At 45.0% G+C, this 16,217-nt stretch overlaps 1 protein-coding gene across 4 annotated transcripts in view; it reads left to right on the top strand.

Moving 5' to 3' along the window:
- The window catches only part of ARHGAP32 (Rho GTPase activating protein 32), a 523,871-nt gene that overhangs the window by 253,358 nt on the left and 254,296 nt on the right, over positions 1-16,217 (top strand). For all 4 annotated transcript variants that reach the window (XM_075839129.1, XM_075839130.1, XM_075839131.1 and 1 more), the window contains one exon: positions 387-554. The gene's annotated coding sequence lies outside the window, so the exon portion shown is untranslated. The remainder of the gene's footprint in view (positions 1-386; positions 555-16,217) is intronic.

Consider the following 16,217-nt stretch of genomic DNA (forward strand, 5'->3'; position numbering starts at 1 on the left):
CTCTCGCTTCATCCCATAAGTGACTCTCCCCATTGTCATGATTGCATGGGGCGATATTCATTGACTGGCGGCGCAGAGTAGAAGTCCTCCATTGTTTAGGGACCTCTCTCACCTGGATCACTGTTAATCCAAATGCTGGAGGACGAAGCTGCGAGGCCTAATCACCTGCAGTCCCGATGTGCGACAAGTCACTGACTGATTCCAAGAAATCATTTTCTGTTTGTCACAATGTAATTGTAGCGGCAGAATCTTCTCTGCCAGGAGATGAATCACCTTTTGTTCTGATTTGATGTCATAAATGTACAAAGAAGCCTTGTGCCGCGCCGTGCTGTGCTGTCACCGGGAGAACGAGGATTTCCTAATAGGTGTCATGTCCTTTATTTCAGGTGTACATTGCAAGTGAATGCAGCTCTTGTGCTCTACACAGCAGCATAACCAAAGCCTGAGCCGCTCCGTCAACAAGTCCCAGCGTCAGGACGCAAGCGGGAAATGACCCAGTAATGAAACAGATCCTGGATGTTATGTGATATGTAAACAGCGCGCCCGATCTACAGGTACACCAGCACGTAACCATTTACTTCAGGGCGACAAAGCAAACACAAAATCAAATGTTTACTTGTCTCTAGACTAAGTTCCCACTTGAGTTGTATAATCCGTTACTCTGATCCGTTTTTAGAATAGTGGCTGTTATAAAAATAACATGCAAACGGATGGTAAGGCTGTGTTCACATCAGCGCGCCCATCCGCTAAGGGGTTCCGTCGGAGGTTTCTGCCGGGTTAGCCCCTCAACGGAAAGGTAAACAAACCTTAGCTTCCGTCGTTTTTTATATCAATGGTGATGCAAACGGAAGCTTAGGTTTCCGTTTGCCTTTCTGTTGAGGGGTTAACACGACGGGAACATCAGACGAAACCCCTCAACGGAAGGGCGATGCTGATGTGAACACAGGGCTCCGTTCCGACGTTCCGTCTGAGCTTTCCATCGGAACGGAGCCCTCACTGACACAAACGGAAGCCATAGTTGTGCGAGAGTTCCGTCGTTTTGACGGAATCATTAGCGTAGTCGACTACGGTATTGATTTAGTCAAAACGACGGAACCCTTATACAACGGAGACAAAGGTAACCACTGGCATCATTGAGATAAATGGTGATGGAAATGGAAACCTATGGTTTCCGTTTGTGTCAGTCAGGGCTTCGTTTCGACGGAAAGCTTAGATGGAACGGAGCCCTGACGAAGATGTGAACGAAGCCTAACACAACAGAAGCCACCGGATACAAATACAACTCATTGATTTCAATGGGTTTTTTAACGGATCCATTTTTATAAGTTATTTTAATATAAAAACTGATCGGAGTAACGGATTATACAACGCAAGTGTGAACTTAGCCTTAGTTATATCTCTTTCTGGGAATATCACTACACAGCAGATTAAAAGATTTGCCTATCGGGAGTCTGATAAATCTGGGTAATAACCCTCTTCTGTGGAGCAGTAAGTGCAGTTAAATTAATTGTCACCCAGCTTTCCCAGGAACAAAGAAACAGCTGAAAAGAACTTAATAAAAGAGGACGACCCCCACTAGAGGGCGCTCACTGCACACTTATTTATTATTGGGTTCACTGTACACATGTTATGCAGGGAGCTCCCCCTAGTGGCGGCTGCAGGAGATCATGTATGTGGTAGTCGGGGATTTGGATCGCTGACCACTATAAAGATGAATATACCCTACAATGGAGTCATCTTTCTAACTCGCAGGCAAACAGGACACACCGGCTAGCAGGACTCCTGCTCCAGGGAAGCCCCCATCATTGTGTGTCTCTAGACTGCTCGCCATACGCGATGGCTTCATGCACTGGCCCCCGTCACCCCTCTTAATAATTCGATTACGCTGCATCTTTAATGATGAGGTGATTATTAGCGCAGATCATGCAGAGATGGGAGTCTTATCAAGGTTGTGTTCCCGGTTTTTCTAAACATAGACCTTCAGAGCAGTCGCTCTGCTCCAAGTATGGAAGTGTTAAGAAGAGGTTAATAGCGGTGGATTAGGGCAGGCGTTGCTCACAACTCTAATTAACCTCTTGGATGAACTATTTCATTTGGTTTTTCTCCAAGCTTTCTGTATTGCCATAGATTTGGCCCGTGGTGTTTCTGTGCGGTACATGCCGAACGCTTTTCCAGGAAAGGATTCTGCTTTTCTCCCTGGTAAGAAGGGCGTGGACGGTGTCAGGATTTGTACGTTTATTAGAGGGCTCGTCTATTATTATGTAAATCAAGCCTAACCATCGTATAATGAAAAGTTCTGCAGCTTTCTAATAGAGTTTATTTAGATCACTAACCATTTCAAGAGCTCTACTTGCTGTAGGTGAATAGGAACATTCATTCTTTCCATACAGAAAGCATGGTCCCGTGTAAACGTACGTGCCCGTTAACAAGCGTCAATCAACTTTTTATATCATCAATCGGCGCTGGTAATGGGCAGAAATCTGCCAGTGTGAACCAGCCCTAACTTGTCATGTAAGGTTGGATATGGATGTGCGCTCGTTGTGGAGGAGCGGGTCTGATCTGATATTTAAATGTATTTTGGTGGTGTCAAAAAAAATTCAATAATATTTGTCCTACTCATGACTGTATCTACGGAAACACCTTCGTTCAAATGGCAAATGTAATTGTGACGGTGACGTGAAGGCGCGCGCTTTTGTTTGTATATCGTCCTGGATATAATAAGATCCAAACCGTGAAAGGTGCATGGAAGGCATTAGTCAATGGTGCGCTGCGCACATAGCCGGACGCTGATAAGCCCCCCAGTATGTGCCACCCGCCCTCCCCGGCTTGTAGGATATTTACTCTGTCCCTAAAACCTTCCCTTATATGTCCATCAGGCTCACAGACACATTAACCCATTTAATCCCTGCTCCGCAGCTCGTGAGACGCCATGTGGGATTAATTCATTACGCCGTGCTAGGACGCTTCTCTCTCAATTAAGTATTTCCATGTTATGTGTGTCATTCAGATTTAGTCATTATGACAAATTTCCATGGCCGCTCAGTCGGCTTCCTCCCCATACCAGAGACCTTGACTGAGGAGGACAAGAAGTGGCAGGTGTCATTCACACACGACAATAGCCAGGGGTGGAGGACGCAGAAACAGAACACGTATAGAAGAAGCCGGACCACACAGCCAGCGCCAAGAGAGATCGTCACACAAAACATCCTATGTATGACCACCCCTCCCCCCCTCTGAATGCCCAGCCAACCTGGTGATCCTGGCAGCAACCTGGCTCTACACCGACAGCGAGGTCCTGGCCGAAACTAAAGCCGATGCCAGGGGTGGCCTTATAAACCCTATGGAAGTAGATTTCACAGAGATCGCAGCGTAACTGCAGGGTCTGAACGCACTCTTATTCTTGTATGTTTTCTCTTCTCAACTCAAAACTAGTGCAAAGTTATGAGCCATGACTGCAGCTGAACTGCATTGTCTATTGGAGTTTGAGGTCGTTTGAAATCCTTTTTCTGTCTCATTGGGAGCTAAGACAGTTGCCAAGTCTCTCTCCCATACTTTACACTGCAGTTCTGCTTGTTGGGATTGGCTTCTGTGTACATGCTCAGTATGGAGTCCGTATATTGGGAGCTGATAACATTACAGGAAGGACAGAAGATTATAAACTACAAGGAACTAAATCAGCAGTGAGTAGAAGATTGAGGGGAGGAGCATCCGCGAGGGGGAGGAGCCTGACAAGTTAAAAATGGCAGCTCATCTCCCCGGGTAAACAGGATGAGCTGCCAACAATATGCAAAATGTATGCAAATGGAGAATCGTATTAACAATTGTTGGCCCCCAGATAGCCACGATGATCGCTCCGTGTAAATGGAGCAAACAAACGCCAATCGGCGCTCGTTACCAAAACCACGTTTACTCTGATGTCTCCTACCAGTAGAATAACCTGACATTAGGTGTGAGTGAGAGAACAATGATCCTCTGTGCTGCTGATAAATGACGCTGGCTGCAGGCGATGTCACTTCTCACTGACAGCACATCATCATACATGTTTGGATGGCAGAAAAAAGTGATCACAGGTAACAAGTTAAGCAATAATTTCCCCCCGGTGTCCAACAAGGCTCCATTATCTACAGCAGAGAGACACCCAGGGAGTTCATCTCCATCCGTCACTACTAATCCCAAAGGCAACATCTTGAGCGGCCGTCAATCAGCGGCCGGCAGGTTTACATAGAAATAAACTCCAGCAGTTTCGACTTCTACAAACATTTTTCATCTAAGATAAGTTGTGTGTTCCGTCCCAGGACAGAATGACGACTCGTGCAGTGAATGTATGATCCTCGCAGCCCTCCGGGCCCATTCACTAAGGCCACATTCAGACGAGCGGGCATGTAGTCCACAACGGCCGTCACACGGACTCATGGATTTCAATGGGGCTGTTATTTCAACGGGCATCCCTCCATAGTCTATCGGGGATCCATGATAACTTGTCCCGCACGGGTGCACCTCGGATGTGAAAAACTGCAGTCTTAGCTACGCTCGTCTGAATGTAGCCTAAGGGGTTCATTTATACGACCGTATTACAGCTCAGTACAACCTCCAAGTAGTACGAAGCCGTAATACAGCACCCATTGTGCTCTATAGGGCCCTACTGTACCGCCCAGGGCCGCCATCAGGAATTTCAGGGCCCCCTACAGCTAAATTTTCTGGGCCCCCCTACCGTGGCACCGCCTGTTAACGATACTCCGTCCAGCACTATATCATGGTACCCAGGGCCGCCATCAGGGGGGTATTAGGGGTACTAATGTGAAAGGCCCGGCCAAACCTAATTGAAAGGGGGGCCCGGCAAACTGCCGCGACTTGCCTTTGGTAGAAAAAAAACAGGCCCCTGCAATGGGGCCCGTTTTTTTCACCAAAAGAATGTCATGAGCTGCGGTCCCCCCTTTCAATTAGGTTTGGCCGGGCCTCTCACATCAGTACCCCTAATACCCCCCTGATAGCGGCCCTGGGTAGCATGGGGGCCGTCAAACACCGCCGCCCGTGCGACCGATCGCGCGCACCCGCAAACTCCCGCACATGCGCACCGGCGACCGCCTGGAACCGCGCACCGAATTTTGAGGCAGATTTTGACCTGCCCACACTATCTTGCCGTGTTTTTTGCCCGCGGCGATTGAGGACAGCAGACAAAAAACGCAGCGAAAAATGAATTTTCTGCCTCCCATTGATTTCGATGGCAGAACCGCGGCAAGAAAGGACATGCTGCTTTTTCTTTTTTCCGCGACTGGCTCCCATTGATTTCAGATTAAATCAATGGGAGGCGGTTTTGGAAGTTGTTTGGTGCTGATTCTGACGCAGTGTCCGAGTCAATATCAAGGCCCAAAAACTCTGAACTGGGCCTTATTGTTAGGGCTTATTCAGACGAACGTGTAATACGTCCGTGGAATGTGCGTGATTTTCACGCGCCTCGCACGAACCTATGTTACTCTATGGGGTCATGCAGACTGTTAGTGATTTTCACGCGCCTCGCACGGACCTATGTTACTCTATGGAGCCGTGCAGACTGTCAGTGATTTTCACGCAGCGTGAGTCCGCTGCGTAAAACTCACGACATGTCCGATATTTGTGCATTGTTCGCGCATTACGCACCCATTGAAGTCAATGGGTGCGCGAAAATCACGCCCAGCACTTCCGCAGCCGTATAAACTATGAATGAAAACAGAAAAGCACCACGTGCTACAAACATACAAACAGAGTGTCATAATGATGGTGGCTGCGCGAAAATCACGCAGCCGCGCATCATACGCTGCTGACACACGGAGCTGTTATGGACCTTTTGCATGCGCAAAACGCCACGTTTTTGCGCGCGCAAAAAGCACATGCTCGGGTAAATCCACAGCGTATCACAGTCGCAGCCGAGTGGATGAGATTTGAACAAATCTCATTCACACGCTGCAAAAAAAAATTACCTGCAGTGTGGCTTTTTAAGCCGCAGCATGTCAATTTATTCTGTGGAATTGCTGCTCCTCTGTTGCGGAAATGCTGCGGTTCTGCCGCAAAAATCACACATGAGAAAAAAAAAAGGGCACTTTTTTATGATGTCGCTCCTGCAGCTGCTGCCTGTCTTCATTCATAGTTTATACGGCTGCGGAAGTGCTGGGCGTGATTTTCACGCACCCATTGACTTCAATGGGTGTGTGATGCGCGAACAATGCACAAATATAGGACATGTCGTGAGTTTTACGCAGCGGACACACAGACACACGCTGCATGAAAATCACTGACAGTCTGCACGGCCCTATAGACTAACATAGGTCCGTGCGAGGCGCGTGAAAATCACGCGCGTTGCACGGACGTATTACACGTTCGTCTGAATAAGCCCTAACAATAAGGCCCAGTTCACAGATTCTTTGGGCCTTGATATTGACTCGGACACTGTATCAGAATCAGCACCAAAAAACTTCCAAAACCGCCTCCCATTGATTTAATGGGTGTGCGCGCGGGCGTTCTCAAGTGCGGGCGTTCGTGGGTGCGCGCTCGCGAGTGCGCACGCGCGGGAGTTTCCTTGTGCGCGCGATCGGGTGCACGCGGGCGGACGGTTTGACGGCCCCCCATGACGAGACGAGGGGAGGTGGCCCGCAGCAGCAGCAGCTCACGACATTCTTTTGGTGAAAAAAACGGGCCCCATTGCAGGGCCCCCCTTTCAATTAGGTTTGTCCGGGCCCCTCACACCAGTACCCCTAATACCCCCCTGATGGCGGCCCTGGTACCGCCTATAGGTCTGACTTCATACAGAAGATTTCCCAGTCAGATTCATATAGAACAAAATCATAATAAGGAGGAGGAAACCGCAGCGATCCAATAGAAAAATATAATTTTATTCACCAACACAAAACCTGCAACGTTTCATCCCTCACAGGGTCTTTGTCAAGCTTAAAATACAACCTCAGGTGCAGACCTTTTATAATCCGTGTTCAGTGACATCACATTATAATCCGTGTTCAGTGACATCACATTATAATCCGTGTTCAGTGACATCACATTATAATCGTGTTCAGTGACATCACATTATAATCCGTGTTCAGTGACATCACATTATAATCCGTGTTCAGAGACATCACATTATAATCGTGTTCAGTGACATCACATTATAATCCGTGTTCAGTGACATCACATTATAATCCGTGTTCAGTGACATCACATTATAATCGTGTTCAGTGACATCACATTATAATCCGTGTTCAGTGACATCACATTATAATCCGTGTTCAGTGACATCACATTATAATCCGTGTTCAGTGACATCACATTATAATCCGTGTTCAGTGACATCACATTATAATCCGTGTTCAGTGACATCACTTTATAATCCGTGTTCAGTGACATCACATTATAATCCGTGTTCAGTGACATCACATTATAATCCGTGTTCAGTGACATCACATTATAATCCGTGTTCAGTGACATCACATTATAATCGTGTTCAGTGACATCACATTATAATCCGTGTTCAGTGACATCACATTATAATCCGTGTTCAGTGACATCACATTATAATCCGTGTTCAGTGACATCACTTTATAATCCGTGTTCAGTGACATCACATTATAATCCGTGTTCAGTGACATCACATTATAATCCGTGTTCAGTGACATCACTTTATAATCCGTGTTCAGTGACATCACATTATAATCCGTGTTCAGTGACATCACATTATAATCCGTGTTCAGTGACATCACTTTATAATCCGTGTTCAGTGACATCACATTATAATCCGTGTTCAGTGACATCACATTATAATCCGTGTTCAGTGACATCACTTTATAATGTAAAGAATGGAAAACATAAATATAAACTAGAAAACGGAAGAACGTCCATTGTAAATTGGGTGATGTCATATCCCTGACCTGAGATGTCTGTGCAGGAGAATGAAATTAAGGCGCCCTTCATATTGTAAATCTTTGTGGAATAAATGTTCTACTCGCCACATGGAGGCAGCAGATTGTGGGCTCCCCCTGATGGGAACCCCTGTGATCACCTCTAATCACTGGACAGGCAATAATGTAAATGTTTTTGTTGTCTAAAGCAAAAAAAACTCTTTAATATTACACGGTAAATTCCTTTAATCCAGCATCTGATATTCAAGAAATTCTGATAATCCAGCACATAACTGCGTGAGAAGCGGCGGCCTAACACTCGGACCCCTCTCCTCCCCACAATCACAGCGACATTAGCAAACAAGTGAGGAGGTAACGGCATAATGCTCTTATCACTTTGGAAATGTTGGACCCCTCTGTCCTGGGCTGGTGGGGTGGGATGTCAGGATTGGGGTCCCCTTTGATCCTTTTAGTCCCTTGTCATGTGGTCCCAGAGAGCAGTTCTCAGGGGCCACTGGTGGCAGAGAGAGTCCCGTGCCCTCTTTATAGTGTAATGTACGCTGACACTTTCTCATACCCTGTACATAGGGAGAGCACTACACGCAATATGCGATATCGGAAGTTTACAGTTGTTCTTCATTGCGGTTGAATCTTCTGAATAATAAAATAGGAAGACGTGAGCCCTGGAGATCTCATTACATCAAGATTATGATCAGAAGATCCACCAACAACAGCGAAGGCTGCACAGCTAACACTTACATTATAGCTCCATCTACTGGTGCAATGAGGTAACTGCAGGATCAGCAACAGAAGCATTTTTTTTTTTTTTTTTAAATCAACTTATCTTTATTCGGTGCTGTTTATGGACCTTACATTTATAATTCAGCAAGCATGTATGTATGAGTGTAAATGGGTCCAAAATTCTCTGCTGATTAATTCCACAACAAATCTTTTTCGAGGTCTAAGATCTGTTCTTCTGATACAGAGCTCCAATTAAACAATGATTATATGTTATAATGTATTCCTGACATTTATGTACCGGGGACGTCTGGGCATTGGTGGCTTTGTGTGCCCGCTGCTTCCGAATAGAAGAATTGACATCATGGGTTCTTAAGTGTCAGATGGATTAAGGAGAAGATTCATCTGCGCCCTTCAAGGGGGATCTACAACTATAAACATCTTTCTGTCTTTAGGTCCAAAATTCTGTGCTGAGTAATTCCATAATATATCTTTATAGTGGTCAGCGATCCAAATCCCCGACTACCACATACATGATCTCCTGCAGCCACCACTATGGGGAGCTCCCTGCAGACAGAATAATTAATGAGTCCAATTGGAGCTGTATTTCCAATATTCAATGAGCTCTCCTTAGTAGAACATAAAATAAGACATTTACCTAAAAAAGCTATGAAAAGTCAAAGGAATTTTTACAGTTCTCTACACATGTACCAGAGCTGCACTCACTATTCTGCTGGTGGAGTCACTGTGTACATACATTACATTACTTATCCTGTACTGATCCAGAGTTATATCCTGTATTATACTCCAGAGCTGCAATCACTATTCTGCTGGTGGAGTCACTGTGTACATACATTACATTACTTATCCTGTACTGATCCTGAGTTACATCCTGTATTATACTCCAGAGCTGCACTCACTATTCTGCTGGTGGAGTCACTGTGTACATACATTACTTATCCTGTACTGATCCTGAGTTATATCCTGTATTATACTCCAGAGCTGCACTCACTATTCTGCTGGTGGAGTCACTGTGTACGTATATTACATTACTTATCCTGTACTGATCCTGAGTTATATCCTGTATTATACTCCAGAGCTGCACTCACTATTCTGCTGGTGGAGTCACTGTGTACATACATTACTTATCCTGTACTGAGCCTGAGTTATATCCTGTATTATACTCCAGAGCTGCACTCACTATTCTGCTGGTGGAGTCACTGTGTACATACATTACTTATCCTGTACTGATCCTGAGTTATATCCTGTATTATACCCCAGAGCTGCACTCACTATTCTGCTGGTGGAGTCACTGTGTACATACATTACTTATCCTGTACTGATCCTGAGTTACATCCTGTATTATACTCCAGAGCTGCACTCACTATTCTGCTGGTGGAGTCACTGTGTACATACATTACATTACTTATCCTGTACTGATCCTGAGTTATATCCTGTATTATACTCCAGAGCTGCACTCACTATTCTGCTGGTGGAGTCACTGTGTACGTATATTACATTACTTATCCTGTACTGATCCTGAGTTATATCCTGTATTATACTCCAGAGCTGCACTCACTATTCTGCTGGTGGTGTCACTGTGTACATACATTACATTACTTATCCTGTACTGATCCTGAGTTACATCCTGTATTATACTCCAGAGCTGCACTCACTATTCTGCTGGTGGAGTCACTGTGTACACACATTACATTACTTATCCTGTACTGATCCTGAGTTACATCCTGTATTATACTCCAGAGCTGCACTCCCTATTCTGCTGGTGGAGTCACTGTGTACATACATTACATTACTTATCCTGTACTGATCCTGAGTTACATCCTGTATTATACTCCGGAGCTGCACTCACTATTCTGCTGGTGCAGTCACTGTGTATATACATTACATTACTTATCCTGTACTGATCCTGAGTTACATCCTGTATTATACTGCAGAGCTGCACTCACTATTCTGCTGGTGGAGTCACTGTGTACATACATTACTTATCCTGTACTGATCCTGAGTTATATCCTGTATTATACCCCAGAGCTGCACTCACTATTCTGCTGGTGGAGTCACTGTGTACATACATTACTTATCCTGTACTGATCCTGAGTTACATCCTGTATTATACTCCAGAGCTGCACTCACTATTCTGCTGGTGGAGTCACTGTGTACATACATTACATTACTTATCCTGTACTGATCCTGAGTTATATCCTGTATTATACTCCAGAGCTGCACTCACTATTCTGCTGGTGGAGTCACTGTGTACGTATATTACATTACTTATCCTGTACTGATCCTGAGTTATATCCTGTATTATACTCCAGAGCTGCACTCACTATTCTGCTGGTGGTGTCACTGTGTACATACATTACATTACTTATCCTGTACTGATCCTGAGTTACATCCTGTATTATACTCCAGAGCTGCACTCACTATTCTGCTGGTGGAGTCACTGTGTACACACATTACATTACTTATCCTGTACTGATCCTGAGTTACATCCTGTATTATACTCCAGAGCTGCACTCCCTATTCTGCTGGTGGAGTCACTGTGTACATACATTACATTACTTATCCTGTACTGATCCTGAGTTACATCCTGTATTATACTCCGGAGCTGCACTCACTATTCTGCTGGTGCAGTCACTGTGTATATACATTACATTACTTATCCTGTACCGATCCTGAGTTACATCCTGTATTATACTCCAGAGCTGCACTCCCTATTCTGCTGGTGGAGTCACTGTGTACATACATTACTTATCCTGTACTGATCCTGAGTTACATCCTGTATTATACTCCAGAGCTGCACTCCCTATTCTGCTGGTGGAGTCACTGTGTACACACAATACATTACTTATCCTGAGTTATTTTACATGAGGAGATTTCCGGCTAGTAATAAGTGCTAATTGATAATAATATGTCAGTACTAGTTTTTCGTCATTTAAACCCAGCAGCGGTCGTTTAATATGATTCTTAGACCCCATACATTTTGCGCCTTGTCGGCAGCACATCACTGCTTTACACGGGGAGATGTGCTGCCGACGAAGGATACATTTTTTGGCAGCATAAAAGATGTGATCAACCAACAAATAAGCGTTTATTGTATATCGGCTGATTGCTGCCATGTTTACACGCGGCAATGACTGGGAACGATCCTTCGTATAAATCCTCTTTTGGCCGATCATCTGTCTGGCTTGTAGGTACTTGATTCCTGCAGGTCATAGATTGAGGGGATCGCCATCAGGTTCATATGGTCGGCTCCTGTGACACGAGCTCTAATGATGATTTGTGATGAGCCATGTCCTGGTACGTTCCTCGTCATGAGGCCAGCCGCGCCCTCGCTATTGTTATAGATATATAGGAATCACATAGGTGTAGCAGTCAGTATGCAAACCTTCACCTGGGGAAATCTGCAGGAACAAGGCTATTTTAGACAAATGTTTATTTAAGCATAAGCCTGTAGTGTGAGGTTCCTCAGAGATAAGCGGCTTCCTACATAAATAACACCGATACCCTTATCCAGGCGGCTAAGACAATATCATTTAAGCTCAGTTTACACAAGCAGATTTCTGCCCATACCAATCGCTGATCAAAGATGTAACAAGTCGATCGGTGCTCATTTAAAGGACACATTACACGGGCCAGTGCAAATTGTATAGGGGCTAATGATCGTTTTGTCCTCCTACTGTTTCATGTTGTCGGCAGCACATCCCATGTTTACACAGGGAGTTGTTCTGCTAACACGATGATTTTTTTAAAGCGAGCCTCCAGTCCCAGAACAAAATTATAAATGTGACGGGCTATTTGGAGTTATATTACCCAGTGCCCTCCAGTTGTGCCGCTCTGCTGTGGATTTACCGATTTGGGGGTCTCCTCTGTGTTGTCCCGAAATGGCCGCAGCGCTTTACAGACTGAGTCTAAGACACTCCCATTGTACTCAGATCACATGAGCAACTCTGGCTAATCTGAGAACAATGGGAGTGTTTTAGACTCTTAATCTTAGTGTCTTAGTCCGTGAAGCACTGAGGACATATTGGGACAACACAGAGGGGACCCCAAAGCGGCAGATCCACAGCAGAGGGGCACAACTGGAGGGCACTAGGTTATATTACTACATATACCCCGTCATATTTAAAATGTTCTCGCGGGACCAGTGGGTCACTTTAGGGTTAAATAAAAGATGCAATCAGTTGACGAACAAGCATTTGCTCGTTTATCGACTGTTCGCTGCCATGTTTACACGAGCTAATAATCAGTAACGGGCGTTCTTACGGTCACTGGTTCTGCCATCTATTGGCCCGTGTAAATAAGCCTTTCATCTACAGGACTCCATAGACCTGCATCAACTGAATCACAAAACAAGGAGATGTCGGGGAACAAGTATTTACTGTGGGGGCCTCTGCTGAGCTATAATCACGGGGGCCCATGTTTTAAATGGAGGAAAAACTATGATAATTTTGGAAAATATGGTATAATGTGCATCTTATTTATCTATGTATGGCGGTATTATATGGACAGTGTATGGTGGTATATGAACAGTGTATGGTGGTATTATATGGACAGTGTATGGTGGTATTATATGGACAGTGTATGGCGTTATTATATTGACAGTGTATGGTGGTATTATATGGACAGTGTATGGTGGTATTATATGGACAGCGTATGGTGGTATTATGGACAGTGTATGGTGGTATTATGGACAGTGTATAGTGGTATTATATGGACAGTGTATGGTGGTATTATATGGACAGTGTATGGTGGTATATGGACAGTGTATGGTGGTATTATATGGACAGTGTATGGTTGTATTATATGGACATTGTATGGCGGTATTATATGGACAGTGTATGGTGGTATTATGGACAGTGTATGGTGGTATTATATGGAAAGTGTATGGTGGTATTATATGGACAGTGTATGGTGGTATTATATGGACAGTGTATGGTGGTATTATATGGACAGTGTATGGCGGTATTATATGGACAGTGTATGGGGGTATTATATGGACAGTTTATGGTGGTATTATGGACAGTGTATGGTGGTATTATATGGACAGTGTATGGTGGTATTTGTCACGATCACAGGGTATGTGGACTCACTAGGCCGCTCCGCTATAGCGGAGAGGCAGCTGGCCTAGTCACAGTCTATGCAAGAGTTTATAACAGTTTGTAGCACACGGGTATCTGAAATAGTCCAGACAGTGGCCGAGGCTTCAGCACGGATGGAGGTGGTCCAGCAGGTTGCGCCAGGCATGGCGGATAACACTGGATGTGGCAGATGACACTGGTGCAGTAGGACACGACTCCAACACTAACAGGCTCAGGAACAAGGACACAGCACCAGATACGGGATACAGGTAGCAGGGCAGGAACAGGATAACACAAAGGGACTATTTGCAAGACTGACATGGGATAAACTAACAACACTCAGGCAATGAGCAAAGGGGCAGGGCCCTTCTTATAGTCCAGGAAATCATTGGCAGTTAATGATGATGGTTTCCCATGTGCACGCGCTGGCCCTTTAAGGCCAAGGCACGAGCGGACCGGAGTGGAAGTGAGCGCTTGTTATTCAATGTGGCCGTTCACACAGCCGTTGTTTTAACGGATCGTGTGCAGGGTCCGTGTGAAAATAGGACATGTCCGTTCTTTTCACGCATCCCCCATAGACTCTCAACTATGGGGGATGCGTAACATCGCGTCCCGCAGCGCTGAGCACGGATGCACCTCGGACGTGAAAAACTGCAGTTTTTCATGTCGGAGATGCGCAACGCTCGTGTGAATCAGGCCTATATAGTTCTATTATAAGTGATGGTTAAGAGCCATCTGCTGGCCACACGCAGTACTGCAGCCATGATATTAATACTTCTGAATCATTATAAAATCAGGTTTTAACTTGCAAATATTTCCTTATCACTGGTTTTATTTTGCCACCTCCTGTGAGATTGGATGGAGAGTTTTATCCCCCATAGACAGCTGCAGTAATCTAATATTTGTAAGTAATGTAATTACTGCATTGATTGTGAGCGCGTTTATCGTCATGCTTTCAGCTCAATTCAATTACGTTCAACTATTTAACGAAATCATTTTCATGTCACTTCATTGCTGATCGTCCATGTTTTTCTAGCTGCCCGCTGAGGCACGACAGTTCCTGCAGAGCATTGTATGTATTCTGTTGGCTACAAATCCGATTTTACATTGATATATACAGTATATACCTATATCTACAAGAACAGGAAACATGAATTTTCTACTCTCTTAAAAATCATATATTAAACGGGAGTGCCCTACTGATAAATAGCTTAAAGGGGTATTCCAAGCTTATTAAAAAAATTACAGAAAACTACCTGTATGTGTCTGAATGGTCACCAGGTGAGGCCACAATAGTTCAGGAGTAGTTCTTTTTTATTTTTAATACCTTACCCAGCTTTGTGCAGCCCTGTTGATTTTATTATTCTAGGGATTGTTGTGGGCGGGAAGAGCAGGAAGCAGTGGACATAAGAGGCATGTAATGTGGGATGTCCCGTACTACAGGGAGGAGGAGAGTGGAGATAATCATGTGTTCAGTGTACAAGACATCACACAAGCAGTAGACAATCACCAGAAGCATGGTCACATGACTACAATCACCAGAAGCCTGGTCACATGACTACAATCACCAGAAGCCTGGTCACATGACTACAATCACCAGAAGCCTGGTCACATGACTACAATCACCAGAAGCATGGTCACATGACTACAATCACCAGAAGCCTGGTCACATGACTACAATCACCAGAAGCCTGGTCACATGACTACAATCACCAGAAGCATGGTCACATGACTACAATCACCAGAAGCCTGGTCACATGACTACAATCACCAGAAGCCTGGTCACATGACTACAATCACCAGAAGCATGGTCACATGACTGCAATCACCAGAAGCCTGGTCACATGACTACAATCACCAGAAGCCTGGTCACATGACTACAATCACCAGAAGCCTAGTCACATGACTACAATCACCAGAAGCCTGGTCACATGACTACAATCACCAGAAACCTGGTCACATGACTACAATCACCAGAAGCCTGGTCACATGACTACAATCACCAGAAGCCTGGTCACATGACTACAATCACCAGAAGCATGGTCACATGACTACAATCACCAGAAGCCTGGTCACATGACTACAATCACCAGAAGCCTGGTCACATGACTACAATCACCAGAGCATGGTCACATGACTACAATCATCAGAAGCCTGGTCACATGACTACAATCACCAGAAGCCTGGTCACATGACTACAATCACCAGAAGCCTGGTCACATGACTACAATCACCAGAAGCCTGGTCACATGACTACAATCACCAGAAGCCTAGTCACATGACTACAATCACCAGAAGCCTGGTCACATGACTACAATCACCAGAAGCCTGGTCACATGACTACAATCACCAGAAGCCTGGTCACATGACTGCAGACAGCACATTAGTAAGTTACACATCTTACTGCAGTTGCACCTTCTAAACAGAGACCAGAAATTCCCTTTATATCCACTGCCCCTTCACACAGTCATACATTTACATTAAACTATTTTGTCTGCCTGCAGCCACCACTAGA

The sequence above is a fragment of the Rhinoderma darwinii genome, chromosome 10 (genome assembly GCF_050947455.1).
Source record: "Rhinoderma darwinii isolate aRhiDar2 chromosome 10, aRhiDar2.hap1, whole genome shotgun sequence".
NCBI classification, from domain to species: Eukaryota; Metazoa; Chordata; class Amphibia; order Anura; family Rhinodermatidae; genus Rhinoderma; species Rhinoderma darwinii.